The sequence below is a fragment of the Dinoponera quadriceps genome, unplaced genomic scaffold, assembly GCF_001313825.1.
Source record: "Dinoponera quadriceps isolate SergipeBrazil2010 unplaced genomic scaffold, ASM131382v1 scaffold3, whole genome shotgun sequence".
NCBI classification, from domain to species: Eukaryota; Metazoa; Arthropoda; class Insecta; order Hymenoptera; family Formicidae; genus Dinoponera; species Dinoponera quadriceps.
In genome coordinates, this window is record NW_014554293.1 from 1,654,840 (window position 1) to 1,672,804 (window position 17,965).

Below are 17,965 nucleotides of genomic sequence, written 5' to 3' on the forward strand. Positions count from 1 at the left end.
GCGTCAGCGGGGTAGCGCCAAAGCACGAACAAGGTACGAACGACACACGTTCTTGCCGGAGAATTCGCGGGAATGTAAGCTGGCAACGAGGGTTCGTGTAATTTTGAAATTCGCACGATATACGGTTGAGAGGGAAAATATCTAAAAGGTAAGAAAATATTCGGCGGATACTGATAATATATTTACTCACAGCGATATACATATTTCTACACTGGGAAAATTTTCTCCCCCAAATGAGAAAATATTAGGTTTATTTTCATACTTATATATATATTTATATATATATTTTTATTTAATGCATATTTTCTTAAATCTGTAGCTTTGCACGTGAGAGCAATTATTTATTCTAATCAAATGGAAACATTTAGATTTATGTAAATATGTTATTAGTACCCAGCGAATATTTTTTTACATTTTACAGATTTCTCCTCTTTGTGTACGCAAACAGAAAACTCGGCGAAAATGGTTAAAAAATTGTAAAAAAATTCGTAGAATGTTCGAAAATGAGTCTATATCTGCATTCGTATGATCGTTGCGTCTCTCTTTACAACGATCGAGAATGCGATACGCTTCGTCGTGTAAGACCCGATGAGAACATTCACGTGAAATCGACGTGGAAACTACGTGAGAAAATTCCACGTCGATTCCACGGATGTTCTCTCATGGAGGAGTCACGACTACCGATTTCCCGCGAATTGTCGTGCGACAGTCGGATGCTTTCACGAAAACGCATTCTCCGCCGAATTTTTCGAAAAACCGACGTATGTCGTCAAAACGACGCTGTCGTTACAACCTTAATAAATAACATACTTAATGTTAGACGTGACAGTGACGGATATTATGTTTGCATGTGTGTGAATATTCTGATAGAAAAGCATTGGGGAATATTTCGATGGCGAATTGAAGGATGTTCGCCTGCCGTCGTAAAAACGGATAACGTAAATCCAACGTAATACGCGTCTAAGGCCTGCAATAATAGTCGTTACTTAAAACTTACCTTGTGTGAGGTCCGAATTATAAAGTCAGATTTGAATTTTTTTCTTTCAATCGTCTAATACACGCGATATTACATTTGTACGAGTGCGTGGGCGATTCAGCCGGAAGACTCGCGTCCAACTTGAGATTCAAATCCGAGCGTCTCACCTGAGGGGGGAGAGTTTCAGGTAACCCTGCTAACACGGATCTAACAAGACAACCCGACGACCGCTCGGCACGCGCTCGTCCCTCACAAATATTCTCGGCAACAGGATAGCATGAGGAAAGATTTTTTTCCCCGGACGGGTGGGGGAGGGTGCGGGGTGGCGCGGCCGCTCCCACCCCCGCGGCGTATGCGCTTTCGGACGGCAAGCATCCCCCGTATCAGGGCCGCATGCGTCCGCGAATTTCGCCGCGACGTGCGCCCGGCCTTCTTTCGCCGACGACGGCGACGACGACGTGTGCTCGTTCTTCGACAAGGCTCGTCAACGTCCTGTCACTCGTCAAGAGAGTGGCGCCAGAAGCATTCGCACCACCAGGAAGCTATAACTCAGGAACGCTCGTTCCGCTCGCTCCTGCTTCCGGCCTCCGCCGAGCGGAGCTGGAGGGTGTTCCAGGAGCGTCAGGATAGCAGGACAGCCGCGGCGCGCACGCCCCGGTTGGAAATTACCTGGAAATTACCGTGGAAAGCAGCCGACTTGCCGTCGGTCTGAAAGGCCGCTCGAGGCGAGCTCAAGACGCCTTCCTGGACGATTCCCTTCTTTTCTTCGCCCTCTCTTGCGAGCCCCGGCGACTCCTCGCTCATAATCACGCCGTCCTCAGGCAGAGGGTGGGTAATTGCACGCGGAAATTATGAGATGTCGATCGGAGACGGGGTAAGACGGCGGATAAGACGGACGGACGGCGCTCGGTCGTGTTGCACTTTTTCCTATCGGCCGCGATCCGTCTTCCGTGCATCTTAATTTCAGGCGCCGATCACAGGCGATCATGAAACGGCACGCAGCCGAGCCCGAAAAAATATCCAAATATTCGAGCATATTTCCAATATCGCCGCTGCAACACGCGCGACTGTATCGGTGACGCGCGCGCACCAACACAGATTCGTTGAGCCGCGCGCGGCAACCGTGTGTTTACCGCACACACCAGCGACGACGAAACGCTGCAATCAGCGGGTTGGGAAAGGGGGGGGGGGAGGAGTGCGTAGACTTACCCTAATTATCCCTGGGAAATTATTTTCTCGCGTAATTTCCGCACGCACATTGTTTCAGCGCCGACGCGTTAATGCGTCTTCAAGCGCATAATTAAAATCCCTGGACTTGGATCTGTTAAAATAATTCGAGGGACGGAACGAGCTTAAGTTTCATCGGAAAGTTTAACTCTTCGTTGGCGCATTTATTTGTCGCTATTTAATTCGACATATTTGGTCTGCGAGATCCAGCAAGGGGGAGAGAGTTTTCAGATATCTCCCGTAATTAAATATACCTGTAAATGCGTGCTTATTCAGTGAATTATATTTAATAGTGAATAGATATTTATTATAAATTAATTTTGTTTTATATTGTACATTAGAAAATCCATGCATCAGGTTCATAGGTTTTAATGTGCCATATTAAGGCGTCGAAATGCAAAATAAAGATAGATGTTCGGTTTCTTATATAACATATAATATATGAAGAAGATTGTATATAAATAGTTTATTTAATTTTGAATATATATTATTTACCTGTTATTTTCGTTCGAATGCGGAAAACTTGTTTCTTTTCATCAAGCTGATTGCCCGGATGTTGTGAAACTTATAACACAAATATTTGATAATTCTGAACGTGCAATATATAAACTTGAGAAATTTATCGCGATAATTATCTTGAAAATATATAGACAATTCAAAGTATGAGATATATAAAGGTGTAAATGTTTAATATACAAAGTATAAAGTAGTATTTTGATACACAGAAAGAAGTAAGAAATATTGCCTGGTTAAAGAAAAGAATTTCGCACGTTTATACGTGCAATAATTCAAGAACCCTCTAACATCTGTAGAGGGTTTTGATTTTTCGATTTTTCGGGTCAATATGACCCGTGAGCGCCAAGGTTAAGATACGTGCACAAAGAAACGCGTTCGCCCCTATGCGATCGAGGAGGAGACGAATAAAACAGCTCGGACCGAGTCAAAGCGGAAGCTTGAGCGCTCTAACTTCGGGCGGGATTCGCGGCCGCGAATTCAGGTCGTCCGCGGCTTCAAACGAACGGGGTGTTTGACTGCGGTGGCTGCTAATTGCAACGGTAACAGGATTTATTTCAATTTGTGCTTCAAAGCACAGTCTTGTTTTTCCACCAGGATACCATCCACGCGACGGAGTTTGTCGCGGCCGGCCGTTTCTATTATTTCGTATCCTCCGTAGGTCGCGCGTCTCGCTGGACGAGGACGATGACCGACAATTCGCCGTCCGGCTGGGGTGCAGTTGCTTCGAATATCCTGGTAACGTCCCTCGCGCCCAGGTACGGAATGTCGCGTATATACGGCGACGCCGGTTGATCAATAATACTCCCACGTTTCTCACGTCGTTGGAAGGTGTTTCGTTGGAAAAGATAGAAACGCCGGCAGAAACGGCGACAGGGTAACAGGAGGCACAAGCTGCTATGCAAGCGACGTTGTAAGGATCAACGCCTGCGCACGGAGCTCGTGATACTTTCTTTGTGTCCTACGGAACAGGATGTAAGCTCGCGTAAAATAGGGTGGCATCTGATATGGAAGATCCTCTTAATTAGATATTAATAGGTTGACTGTCTCACGATTATTTCTGTGTATACAGATTGCTCCGAAGCTTCATTGAGATTCGAATTAATCGCGGAGTTATTACATTATTATTAAGGTAAAGTAATCATTGTTAAACCTCGCACGGCACACTAGGGTCATATTTCCGTTTTCCCTTAGTTCAATTCTGTAAAAGTGCTGATAAAAGTCTGTGAAAAAATTATGAATACACTTTTGACACTAATGCGCGCGGTTTTCTGGCACTTTAATCTGGCACACCGGGGGTCACTTGTGTTCTCACTTTTTAAAGCCTGTAAAAATGCTAAGAAAAATCTGTAACTGATCCTGAATATATTTTGAAATATGTAGAATATAATTATGTAAAGGAATGATGGCGAATGTTCAAATAAATATTTTATTTTATTGGAAATATAAAGGGAAACGCGATGAAAACACGAGTCGGCTGGGATTCATAATGACCCCAGTGTACACGATTAGGGTTAAATCTGTAGAATAAAATTATATAAAGAAAATGATCACAAATTGTCATTTGAGTATTTCATTTTATTGTAAAAATAAACGCGATCAAAGAATTAGACTAAAGATTCAACGATCAGCTTGACGATAAGAACAAGTTTTTTACATTTTAAGAAAAATAATAGGTAAATGATATTGTCAAAATTAAATAAGCTATTTATATACAACCTTTCACATATATGTATTATAACAAATTGAAATATCTACCTTTATATTTTGTATTTTGACATCTTAATGTGTCACATTGGATCCTAAGAGCATATGCACGGATTTTCTAGTGCAATGTAGAGCAAAATTAATTGATAATACAAATCCGATAAGCCAGGATTCTCTGGACGTCTTTAGAAAGTCCCTCGGGGGTCTGAAAAAAACGGTGTCACGAAAACACGATCTAGTAAATCTAGTGAAAAAACAATGAAAAATCTTACGACTCGTTACTTCTTGAGTAACAATAACGGTAATGAGTTATATATTTGTTTCAATGTGTAGCTACGGTAACACACAAGTAACACACACAAGTTACCTTTTAAAAGTAACTTTCGTAATCCTGGATAAACATAAGTGTAAATATATTATAATATAAATATAAAAGTCATATACCGTAACAAATTTTGTGTTAAAAACGGCCCACTGAGATTTTTCTGTCACTTTAACACGGGGAGAATGTTAAAAAGTACACAAATATATATTAAATCAATATATTCATCTAGTTAATATATTACTTTTTAATACATTCATCTTGTTAAAGTGACACGCAAATTTCAGTTTGTAGTGCGAAATTGTTTACCGTATACGAGTTACTCACGAGGGATGTAACTTTTGCGAATCGATTAGTGGGCTGCCGGCGAATTTGCGAACACCGCCTATCTGGCTGTTGAACCGTGAACCCCGTGTTCGTGGTAGTTTCGGCGAAACTGGTACGCGATCGGCATTCGCGTTGGCGTAGGTGCAATTAAAGGAACGCACGCTCGCGGTTAACAATGTTCCGCGGTCGATGTTGTCGGCGTCGCATCCGCTGCCTCTTAAACCCCCTCTGGCAGCCTCTGGGCGTTTAAGTCCTCAAACCGTTCTAATTGAGCTTCTTCCTCGTTACCGCGAAAGAGTTACCGGAAACAATGTCCAGAACAAAGAGGGAACAATTGAACGCTAACAAAGGCGCGTCCTCGCTTTGCTTACCGCGCGATCTAACTCTTCTTCCCCCTGCCACCCCCCTGCCCATCCCCTCCCCCGGCTCTTGCGCTATTGTCCGCTATTGTTTCGTTAGCACTGCAACCGTGGATGCAGTGTCTCGTGGTAACGAGTAACGAAGTGTCCGACGGGGTCTCGAGATATCGAGACGACCACCGGGGTGAAAGCGACGCGCGGCCAACAGGAAACGTCGGAGCTGGCGAGGGTACATGGACACCAGAATACGTTCGTTTCGTGTACGGTCGTTTACGTGCCGACACGTGAAATCAGCATTGAACATATTGATATTAGAGACTTTCACGGTACGAAGGAATCAGAACATATTCCCCATGTTAAAGCAATATCAAATTTCAGCATTTTTGACGCCAAATTTCTCACTGTGCGTACATCATCGATTAGTCAACTAGTCATCTAGTCATTAGGGAGTACTTCCTACTCAACATCAGGTTGCTCTTCTCTCTGATAAAGCGAGAACTTGGTCACAAGACGTTGGGAAGAAATCCACGAGAAAAGAAGAAAACGCTCTAATCCGGAAGCCAAACTTAGCATCGGGAAAATGGCCAGTCAAGTCGCTGGTCGAGAGAATCGGGTTCTCGCTTCCGTCGTGAGAGCAGACGATGACGGAATTTCATCCTCACGAATACGCCGAAAGTTTCCCTGAGATAGAGCACCAGCCAGCAGCGCAGCTTAATTACGCTCTCCTGGGTCGCGTTTTCTCTTTGTTTCCGAGTGAAAAGATTAACCAAGCGCAAGACCTATTAGCCTGCATTCCGACTTCTTTTTATCGCCGTCGTCCGCGCGCGCTCTACATTCTGCGCGCGTATATTTCGCGCCTCAGCATCGTCGTCTCGGAACCGGCACCATCGGACCAATTAAACTCGCCCGCTCGCGATTAATTAGGCGCGCCGGGGATTTCCTCGCGAAAAGTTTTCCGCCTAATTTCCGCCTAATTTACAGGACCGAGCTGTAACGCGAAAGAAAGGAGATTTATGCGCCAAGGGAGGTGCACCTCGTCGCCGGTGAGGAAGCAGCAGCCGCGCTCGCGTCTCATTTCAATCGAGAACGTCCTCACGCACGGCGGAATATTTCAATTAATTATTCTGTAATTAAAATATGAGAAAGTAGTCATTAACCGTATTTCCGCGTCGGTTACCTTGCAAACTTTTTCTTCCTTCGCAGGGACGGCGAGGCCGAGCGGCGTCCCTGCGTCGACCGATTCAAAAGGACCACGTCACTTTTTCGTTTTCTTTCTCGCTTCCGGACTCTGAAGCTTTTTCCGTTTCTTTTCCGTGCACTTTTTTTAGCATGCCTCGAGGCATGCCGCAAACGTATCCACGTATCCGTGTAAAAGACCGCGCGTTCCCTCTTTTAATTGCGCTTGGCTCGTGGATTTTTCCCGATTGAGAGTCGAATCTCATTCAAGATCCGACGAAATAACCAGATCGATCGTAGGTTTTTCGTTCCTTTTATCGGATGTCCCACACGTAGCTTTTTCGTATAAAATTCTTCTCAATTTCACCATGACTTCTAATAGTAACTACACTGAAGGAAAAAAGTGTTACATTCAAGTAAATATTTGGTAAGGAGTATTGAAATAATTATTTTATTTGGTTTGAAGTAAATATTACTTGAATATAGCATACTGAGAGGAAAAAGGATTATATTGAAATAATATTTACTCAATCCAAGTGAAATAATTACTCTAATACTTTTCGGTATATATTTACTTGAATGTAGCATTTTTTTCAATGTAAGGCTATTCTTTTAATTAATTTCGCGCGAAGCTTCGAAGGAAACTTGGAACTTTCGAATTTTGATAAGTCGAAGGTATGTCAAAGGTCTAATCTTCATACTTCGAAGCTTCGAGGAGTAGTTTTGCGAATGAGGTTGAAATTAGACAGCTGATTCAAATGACATTTCTCACATTTAAACAATTTTATAATTCCAATTTTTCGAAATTTTGATATTTTTTAAATTTAAATACTGAACACCGAGGCTTCAAATCTTCGAAATATTCGAAATTCAAATATCGAAACCTTCAGAGATCAGCCCTAACAAAAACTGTCAGTAGAGTTTCTTCTGCGAAGGAATATAGTAAATTTTTTAACAGTGCACCAGCTCCTGAAATATCATTATAAAAATTTTATTTATTTATTTTAAACGTTACTTTTATAACATATTTATATTTTTTTTCTCTTGAATTATATGTATAATTATGTATGACGTACCAAAAGGATGATTTTCCGTAGAGATGGATGAATACAAAAATAAATATATAAAATATAAGTAGTGCATATATGAAACAGAAAGATAATAAATTAAGGCATAATGTCGGTGTGTTCCTCGGTTATAGAAAGGTCTACAGTAATTTTTACTACAAGATCTCTTCACGTGGTAATTAAGACACAAATTGGACTTTCATTTGGAGTACGTTCACTCACGGGATTAACCCGAGAAATAACATCGCGTCGTCCGTCTGAAACTTGTTTCTCACCTCTCGGTGACTACAAAATATGTGATATTAGACATATAAATGCACTTTTATTTCGCATCGCGTTCATCCATTTCCGCGTCGGTGCAGCGTCTTTGCATCCGACACGGAACGACGAGGCACCGGTCGCAGTCATTAATTATCCGCGTGTCAGAGAATCTCAGAGTGCTTGCCAGTCAGGTAAACAGCGCAGACATGCAGAAACGCGTATATAAGCAGCATTTTCAGGAACGTTGTGCACGTTCGACTCGTCTCGTCGGCGAGTTCCGACCACGATTTCCAACTCCGGTTTACGGAGTGAAAACCGGGTTACGAACATATCTAGTCTTGAAAATCAGGGAATTGCGAAAGCGAAATGACCTCCACCTCGACATTCAACTTCGTCAGGGACAGGATCAGTCGTGAAGCTCGCCACGTTAAAATTCTGTCCGATAAGAACGTAACGATCACTCGCATAATTCTAATAAATTAACACATAAATTAATGAGTAAATTAATACGTCGATTGTCATAGAGGTCACCAATGAAAATTGGAATGATTGATGGTAACAGCCAATAAATTAAAAATATAAAGTGATTCTCTCATTGATTATTTCCAGTTACAATAATAATGGATTTATGACACACGAGTCTATAAATACGATACATTTGATTTAAAATACTTAAGATCCTAAATAAATTAGAGGAGATTATTGACATATTTGTATGTATATTTAAATAAATAACACTTTTCGCAAGAGTGATTTTTTTGGAGTGTAATTAGATCTGCAGAAAATTTAATGCCTTTTAACTAAAAAAAAAGTCATGCCGACATTTTCGTTCGTTTTTGAGTAATGTCTGCAAAACTGTTGAAAAAGATGACATTGAGAAAAGTATGTTTGAAGTTTTGGTACAATATTTCAGGGAGGAATGTTTTACTTGCACGAATTAAAAATTGCCTGGGTCATATTTTGACAAACGGTAAACTATTTCTGAACAATCACGTTATCCGAAAGTGCAAGAAACTGAAAATCTATTTTCACGTCTATTCACTTCCCTTAATTTGAGGGAATTATTAAAAAATAGGTTCTCTCATTGGATCATCGGTTACGTTCCAAATTGTATCGAGGAAAAAAGCGTCCAAAACGAATTGAAGTCAATGGTAGTGAAATCATGTGACGTTTTACAGAGGCAGTTTCGCCGTTCCTTTAAGCAAACGCGTGTTTTAGTCGGAAAAGCGGCTGAGGAGGGCTGCGAGGGTGGCGTCGTCCCATGGATACCGCGAGCCGGCGCTAACTTTTCAATCTCGGTCGAATAATAATCCGGCGGAAAGCCCGCTGGTTACTCGCGGCAGCGACGATCTGGCCTCTTATTGGCTCGCGGGATTCCTCGCAAACCGGTCTCTCCCTTCCTTCATCCCTACCTATCCTCCACCGACGCACCGACCCTCGTCGCCTCCGCCGTCTCCGCCGCTTCCGCTGCCGCCTCCGCCGTCGCCACCCCCGCACTTAGCCCCGTGGTTAACTTCAATGAGCGGATAACAAGCCGCCCCTCGACTGCGCCCCTGTAATATTCGCTCGTATAAATGGACTCGCGGCTTTGTCAAATCAACTGTCGCTAGTAAACAAGCCACCCTTCCAACTTGGCTCGCACGCTGATACACACCGCCGACCGACTCCGCGGGGTGCGTTTCCTCGCGCGCGCGCTGCTGCCTCGGGCTGCCTCCAGCCGCGAGATCGTTCTGATAGCTTTGGTCTCTTAATCCATAATGCCGATCGTTAGGCCCCCGGCAACTATTAGGGATGAGTCGCGATATTCGGTGATCAGTTATTAGAGTTTAGATACGTGTTTGATCGCGCGTGATTTTCGTCGTTTCAGCGGATTCTTAAGATGTTTCTTCCTCTTCTTCGTATATTTTTTCACGTAATATATTTTCATCATTATTATAATATTACGTTACGATTTTTATACTCGATTATTTATTCAAATTTTGACTTATCGCCTTAAATTTGGTTCTGTTTGTTTCTTTCGCGGAAGATGAGTTTCTTTGATGCAGTAGTATAAAGAAAAAAAATTAACATCACAGTTTACGACTTGTATTCTCATATCTAAGCAAGAATATATAATTTTATATGAAGATAAAACCTGCTTACGCGTGAAAAATTCTACACAGTTCCGCTAAAAATATATTTATGTTATTCAAGAATAATTGTCATGAATTGAGGAGAAAAAATATTAGATAAGAAGAACGATATCTTCAAGTTAAGAATTGTATTAATTAACCCTTTGCACTCGAGGGCTCCGGAGCGGAGCCATTTAAAATTTGTCTTCAAACTCGAGGGCTCCGCTATGGAGACAATGCAAATAACTTTCAGTTCATAACATAAGGACAAAGACGAATCGTAAAAACTATTGTGTATAGGATATTCCGCTCTTGCTATTTGCATTTGAGTTTGAAGAGTTTGAAGACAAATTTTAAATGGCTCCGCTCCGGAGCCCTCGAGTGCAAAGGGTTAAAAAATATCCTTCTATCCGTTATTATTTTTCTGTCAATTCGTAAAAATGATTCTTGAATAATAAAGATATGATATTTCTAGTAGAACTATACAGAATTTCTTCGAGTAAAAATAAGTTTTATCTTTAAGCTTATATAAGATTATATATTTTTGTGTGCACATATATGAGAATATGAGACTTGAGAATTAATATAAAATTTTTTCTGTTTACATAATCTATTAGACATCGAGATACTAGTAAGGAGTAACGAAATAATGATAAAAAGTGAATGAAATGCACAAATATTAATACAGATGATTAATTAGCGTAGCTATATAGATAAACACATGAACAGTTTTAACATATAAGTATCGTATTAATTTCGATTAGGTTTTCCAATAATTTTATCACTTGCACAATGAACCTTGTGGCACCTGCTTCAGCGATGTCGACGATGACTATACACATGCAATCTCGTAGAAACTCGTTAGAGGGGTGGCTTACTCATGCTGCCGTTCCTCCGTGGGGTTCTCTGTGTCATCTCGGTAGCGCGGTAGCCCGGGCATTACCGTAGCATAAACGAGCCAATCAAGCACCTTTGTGACGACAATCGTTCCTTTGATTACTCGGCATTTTACGCGAAAGGCAGGAACGCGGTTACGTCGGGTAATCGGTGTGTTCAGCATCGCATTCCGCTTCCCGACGCCAAGAAAGCGCATTATGGATATGTCAGTGCTTGTCTTAATGATCTGCGAAAACTATCTCAATTCTCATTCATTTGTCCGCTACATATCCCAGAAAAAACTTTCCGGAACAATGCCATCCTGACGAGTTAAGATTGCCAGGTAAATAGATAAAAGCACTCATTAGCGTTCTAAGATTTACCATCTAGGAAAGTAGATTATATGTATAAGAAAAAATACAGAAATAAACGTAAAAAGTACAGAGGGTAAATATTAAGATGAAAATAGAAATAGATAGGTTAGTAAATGGAGAGAGACATATAACGATATAAATAATACAAAATAAATATAGAAAGAGATAGATAGATAAATGCGTTACACCTAAGAGTGTTACACCTAAGAGTGTTACACAGAAGGAAGATGAGGTGAGAATTACATAATAAATAGAACGAAAAAAATGAAAAAAAGAAAGAAATAAATATACAAGTAAAAGCGATTGAAGAAAAAGGAAAAAAAGGCAAATCTAGAAAGAGAGAGAGAGAGAGACCAGTGAAAAAGGTTAATTATCGCACAGAGATATACAATTATATAATTTTAAAAGTTCGGAAAAAATTCGGGTTTTTTTCAAATTTTCCTCAGTTTTTGGTTTCTTTCCTCGGGTGAATGAAAAAAATTGTTGAAAAAAAAAACTGATTTCTTTCCACAGATTTTTTCGGTTTCTTTTCGAGGAGAAATGGAAAAAAGCGATTTTTTTAGCGATATGTATAAAATTACGGTAATTGACACCGTGTGAAATTTTCGTTTTTACTAGTTGGAAAAGCTTATCGTTGGCTTCCACCGTCGACAAGATCCATCCGCAGCGTTATTCGAGTTGTCTCAGTCGGTTGGTGAATCTCAAGAATCGCGTTAATTGTATCCAAATACCGGAATAGGTTTTTCTCGCGGGAGAAAAGCTTCGCGGCCGCCGCGAGATCGCGTATTCGCTATGGAAACGCGCTCACCGAGCTCGAAAGTGGCCATGGGGCCTAGAGTACGGTTCTCTCCACGAGGCTCTCTGAAGAGTCCGCAGTTATAGGAGGCGAACAAACAGGAGCGCCTTTCAATCGTAATTGGAACCGCAGGGGCCTGACCAACGTCCGTGTTCAAGCACTCCTTTTCCCATAACCATCATTCTTCGAGAGTGTCTCCTCTCTTTCCGTAAAAGAAACACAATAGCCCCGTGCACTACAGCGACGACGGAATAACAGAATCGGGAATTACGAGAGCACGAAATGATTTCCGCGCGTCTTGACTCGACACGTCGTTCTTCGCAAATGCCTAATCGCGTCAGACCTTCAGCGGGAAAAAGCATTCCTCGTTACAAAAAAACCACTATATATTGTCTGTCTTGTCTGTCTTCAAGGAAGATTGATAGAAATATTTAATTTGATAAGTTTCTAGTAATTTCATAATACTTGATACGAAACATATATTTAATTTAATAAGTTCAACATATTTCAACAAATTTAATCCAACATCTAAATGGAAAAAAACAGCATACTATGAAAAATGTGATAAAATTTTGATAAGATATTATTAATTCATATTATTAAATATTTCTACTAAAAAAATCTTTATTATAAAAAATATTTAATATATTTATACAGATGATAACATGCATGTCGGCCTAATTTTACAAAATTAAGTTTACGCTCAGCATAACGTAATGTATCACAGATGTTCTTGTACGGAGGCTTTAAGTCTTGATCGGTGCAAGTGGTGAGTAATTAAAACAAGAAACATAGAATCGTGTAAAAAGCTGCCGGAGAGAGAAAGAGGACGCTTTTTCGCCCGAGGCACCGCGTCCGCGTGCTTTACGGTGCTTAAAAAAAGAATAGAGAAGAAGACAAACCATATTTTTTCAGTTAAAACCCGAGCTTTTTCTCTCCGTGAAAGCGGAACGCGCCGGACGATGCCGCTTCATACGGAAGGAAATTTCGCCCCGGCAGTTATATTCACACGCGCGGCCGCACATCAATGGATCTCGCTTGCGCCGCGATTGTTAACGATTTCGAGGTCCTTCTGCACATCGCGCGGCTCGACGGCCGCTCCCGATTGTCTCTTCTGTTTCAGATCGCCCCGCCGTGATCTCCTTCGCAGTTAGTGCTTTATCTATGTTCGACTGTTCGCCAGGATGATCCACCACCGCGCTGTTATTGTTATCGATGCGCCAGACACCGTCGGAATTTTCTGCCGATCGAATCGTCCGCGCGTAGCGAGCAATTGACGTTCGGTCGAAGGGCAAATCCACAAGTCCGGACAGATCCCCTGTCGCACAAAAGAATGAAGAACTGCTTTCTTTTTATTTTTTATATTGCCTTATATAATTTGCGTACATAGTAACGATTTTGCGATTTGCAATATTATATTATTATATTATTATATATTTTATATTATTATTATCATCACACACACACACACACACTTTATATTATTTTATACTATTATATACATTTTATATTATTATTATTATCACACACACACACACACACACACACACACACACACACACACACATATATATATTTATTTATTATATATAATTTTATATATTAGTTTAATCATCAACGATAAATAGAAAAACACCATTTTTGTATTATGATAAGTTTAAATCACAAGTTGACTAGTAAATGAAAAACCTGGCCGTGTATTGATTGCTAGGTTCAATATATGACAGTCAAAGGAAACCGCCGGTATCTGTTCCTGCTCGCAGCAGTCTAGTTCGCTCAGACTCCGCTAGGTTGCGATTTGGGCAGCGACACTATTGTAGCATTGAGATTTTCTCGAGAGTACTCTTGCAACTACCTCTTACCTTATATATAAGTACGAAAACACGTACTACCGTACTTGCTTCGGCAGTACATATACTAAAATTGGAACGATACAGAGAAGATTAGCATGGCCCCTGCGCAAGGATGACACGCAAAATCGTGAAGCGTTCCACATTTTTTGCCGATTTCGTCGAAATCACCTCAATAGAATTCCGCGACTTAACTTTTTTTTGCCGATGATAATTGTGGTTATATTTCGCTTAGCCAGCAATGCGGAACCCATTCACGTGTCAATTTATATCGACAATTATTATCGTTGCAAGCTATCCTACGCGATACAAAAGATGTTTGTAACAATGCGCTCGTAAGGGTCCCGACGCAATGTCGCGTTGCCGAAAATTGGATCGCCCATACGTCTAATTTACAGATTTATTCGGTCGTGCCCCGTCGAGCGATTCGTTTCCAGCGAAATCCTATTTGCACGACGAAAGAGAGAGAGAGAGAGAAAGAGAACGAGAAGCGCTCGGAGAGATGGGATCACGGATGCCACGAGGGAGCGAATGTCGCAAATTGCCGATAATGATCAGCCAACTGGGGTGATGATTCGTAGGTTATTCTACGCGAATCACCCTCCGCTCTTATTATCATTTATTTGCCTTCATCGAGGACGTACGAGATAAATGCGATAAACTGTTTCCGCGTTGCGTGTCTCTCTCTCTCTCTCTCTCCCTCTCCTTCTCGCGCTCAACATCACCGAATTAAGTCCTTCTGCAAAGAAGACTCATTGAATCGCTCTAATTGAGAAAATTGCGCGATTGTTTATCGTTGATAGATGGACGCCGAAATTTTGATTTATTTTTAAATGTAATTTATAAATTCGCAATTTACTGATTTATATATCTTCTTCTAAATCAGGCCCGTGCGACAGTTAATCTCCCAAACAACACGTATATCTCGGGGACGTCATCTCCAAGACCGTCCTTTAGATATTTTATTGTCTGAAAGATGTCTACTAATATTTTAAGACGTCTCTAATATTATCTCCCGCATGCTATGGGCGCGCATTCTTGCGAATTTCTTCTTGGAAGAAACAGCCAATTTTGGGATCCGCGAGCTTCCTTTCGTCGGTGCCGATCGAAAGGCATCTCGAAGGGCGATTAACACGTCGCCTCCTCGCTCGCGGTCGGCGAGAGAACATCGGAGCCAGGGGTTGGGTTCTCTTTGTTTCTCGCAGCCTCCTCAATTTAGTCCGTCTCCCGGCGTGCATTTATTCCGGCGATCCTCCTCGGCGCCCTTTTTCCGCGCCCGTGAAGGACGCGCCTGGCCGCTTTGCCGCCCCTTGAATTAATCTGCTGCATACGTTAATCCTAATGAATTCCGAAACGCGCGCGCCAATCTCGGCTCGCTCCAGCCGAGGAGGGTCTCTCGTGCGCCGCGATGACGCCGTCATTTAAAACGCCGCCGACGCCCGCCCGTTGATTTCCGCTACGCCGCGCGACTTAGAAAGCACGTGGAAGAGCGACGCTTTTATGCGACGCCACGCGGCACGTCGCTCGCCGAAGAAATTCACCTCGCCGGCGAGCTCGCGCAATCGGAATTAATTGATGCCTTAATTAATGTTATGCGACCGGCCGCGCCGGCGTTCCTCGCAAAATTCCTCGGAAAATTCGACGACAACAACGACGACGAATATCGAAGCATCAGGCTCCGCCATCTTTTACCTTGGATTTTTTCATCTTTCTACCATCTGACGAGATCTCACTTCGCGAGGTCTTCCCCGGCGCTTTCGCAGAGTCTACATCATTGAAGTCATTGAAACTGACTGTACATCGTTGGATGTTATCGACGAGATACGCGGCTTTCTCCCGTTCGCCACATTCTGCGAGAGATATTCTACGCGGGAGACATTGCGTTAGCTTCTCTTACCCCCGCTGTGCGTCCCTGAATTCACCCTGGATGATCTCACGGCTGTAGCCGGATAGACAGGTAGATAGGATAGGCGGGCAGGTAGCGTGAAACGTACACACGCTTATGCAGCCGCACGCCGGCGGGGTGCTTAAAACGGGGTAAGTGGCAGTGCGATGAATAGACTAACTCTGTATGCCGCCGGAGAGAAATGGAAGAAACGGGGGGTTGGCTCGGTTGCAAGTGCGGGCGACGGGGCGGGCTGGTGGAGAGGGAGGGTGTATGGAGCTCACACAGGATGGTTGCATGCATCATGCATATTTACGCTCGCAAACTACTTCTAGCTTCGAGCCGACGAATGGTACACGAGGGGCACGCGGGGCACGCGGGAGGGAAGGGGGGCACATCCTCGAACTGCCGAGGACGTATTTATGCAAACGCTGATGCGCAGCCCGCGTTATACTCGCGGTAAGCGAATTGATTTTTTTTCGTCGTGATGCCGTTCGCATTTTTACGCTTGACTCTCTCTCTCTCTCTCTCTCTCTCTCGTTTTCTTTCTTTTTCTCTTTCTCTCGCTTTTGCACGTGCGCTACATATATCATAAACGACGACTTACATCGCGACTAAATAAATAAGGAAACTAAAGAAATAATCGGATGATAATAGGAACTAAAACTAAAAACAAGTAATTATCTTCGCAGATTTTTACACAGTCGGTACACTGAAAACAAGCGTGACCGTGTAAGTAATATTTACTAGATTCAAATAAAATGTTTACTGCAATACGCTTCTTCAAATATATACTAGAGATATATACTAGATACAGATATATACTAGAGATATATACTAGAATATTCAGATATATACTAGAAATAGAGATATGATTGACTACATAGTCGATACGATATTCCCTTCGTATAAATACGCGGAAAGAAATAAGTATCAATTCAAGACTCATATATAAGCAAGAATATATAATCTTATGCGAAGGTCAAAGTATTCTCTTAAATTTGGGATCACTTTATACTTATATTTACAAATTAAAGTATTACTGCGTTGAAGTTAGTATCTACTACAAGCTATTAAACTATATTTAAATTGACAAAAATATTATTTGATTTTGAGAGGCTGAGAAACAGAAAAGTTACGTTAACTTGATTCTAACCCTTCCTTTTTTTCTCTTAAAAGTCGCCACAACTTTCCTTTTCATTCATATTCTTTTTATTTTCTAGCAATTATCAGAAGACATATTTTCCTATCGCACACGAAGTGTTGCGACCTTTAATCCGGGCGTACCATCAGAACGGCATTTTCCCCGGGATCGGTTTCGCGCGGCCGCTAGCTCGCCGGGAGAATACGCTCGAGAGTACTCGGGGGTAACGGAAATGTTGGTCGAACTCGCATCCCCCGTTGCATCCGTGCGCCCGACGGAGGCCGTAACAATCGTAACGAAGCCGATGGGCGAGCGAGCGACGAGGCGACCGAGACAGCGGTAACTCGGCGAGCGCGTCCCGCTTTTCAAACCGCTGGAGAATCATAGAAAGCAGCTGTGTGTATCTTCCGCAGAAAAGTTTTACATTCAATTTGTTCCTCTCGTTTCGCCGTAATCGCTCGCCAATGACTTCCCCCGTCTGCCTCTCTATCCTCCTCCTCTCTTCCACCCTCCCCTGCACCCTCGAAGCTTCTCCTTCCGCCCCCTCCCCCTGCCCCACCATCCGCCCATCTTCAGCTTCCAGTGCAACTGCGGAGCCCCTCCGCGACCCCCTCGGCGTCCACTTAAAACGAAGCGTGCACCGGTATATACGCCGGATTGTCGACACGAGGGGGTTGTGCCGCGGAATCACCCCCTTTCGCGCAGGGTACTTTCGCCCGACCAATGGCGACGTCGGAACCCGGTCGCCTCGCCGACGCGCTCCAGCTTCCGCGCACCAATCGGCGGAGACGCCCGACGCCGAGGCCGCGTTGGGGTGAGCATGGCCACCCCCAAAATGGCTGCGAAATCGCGCGGGCATTAGGCAGCCCGTTCGAAATAAACGGGCGGATTAATTCGCGAGGGGGTCGCGGGACGGTACGGAGGGGTAAGCGAGCGCGTACTCCCTCCCCCTCCCCGCTCCCTCGCGGCTTCGCGTGCGTGCTAACTTCTCGTG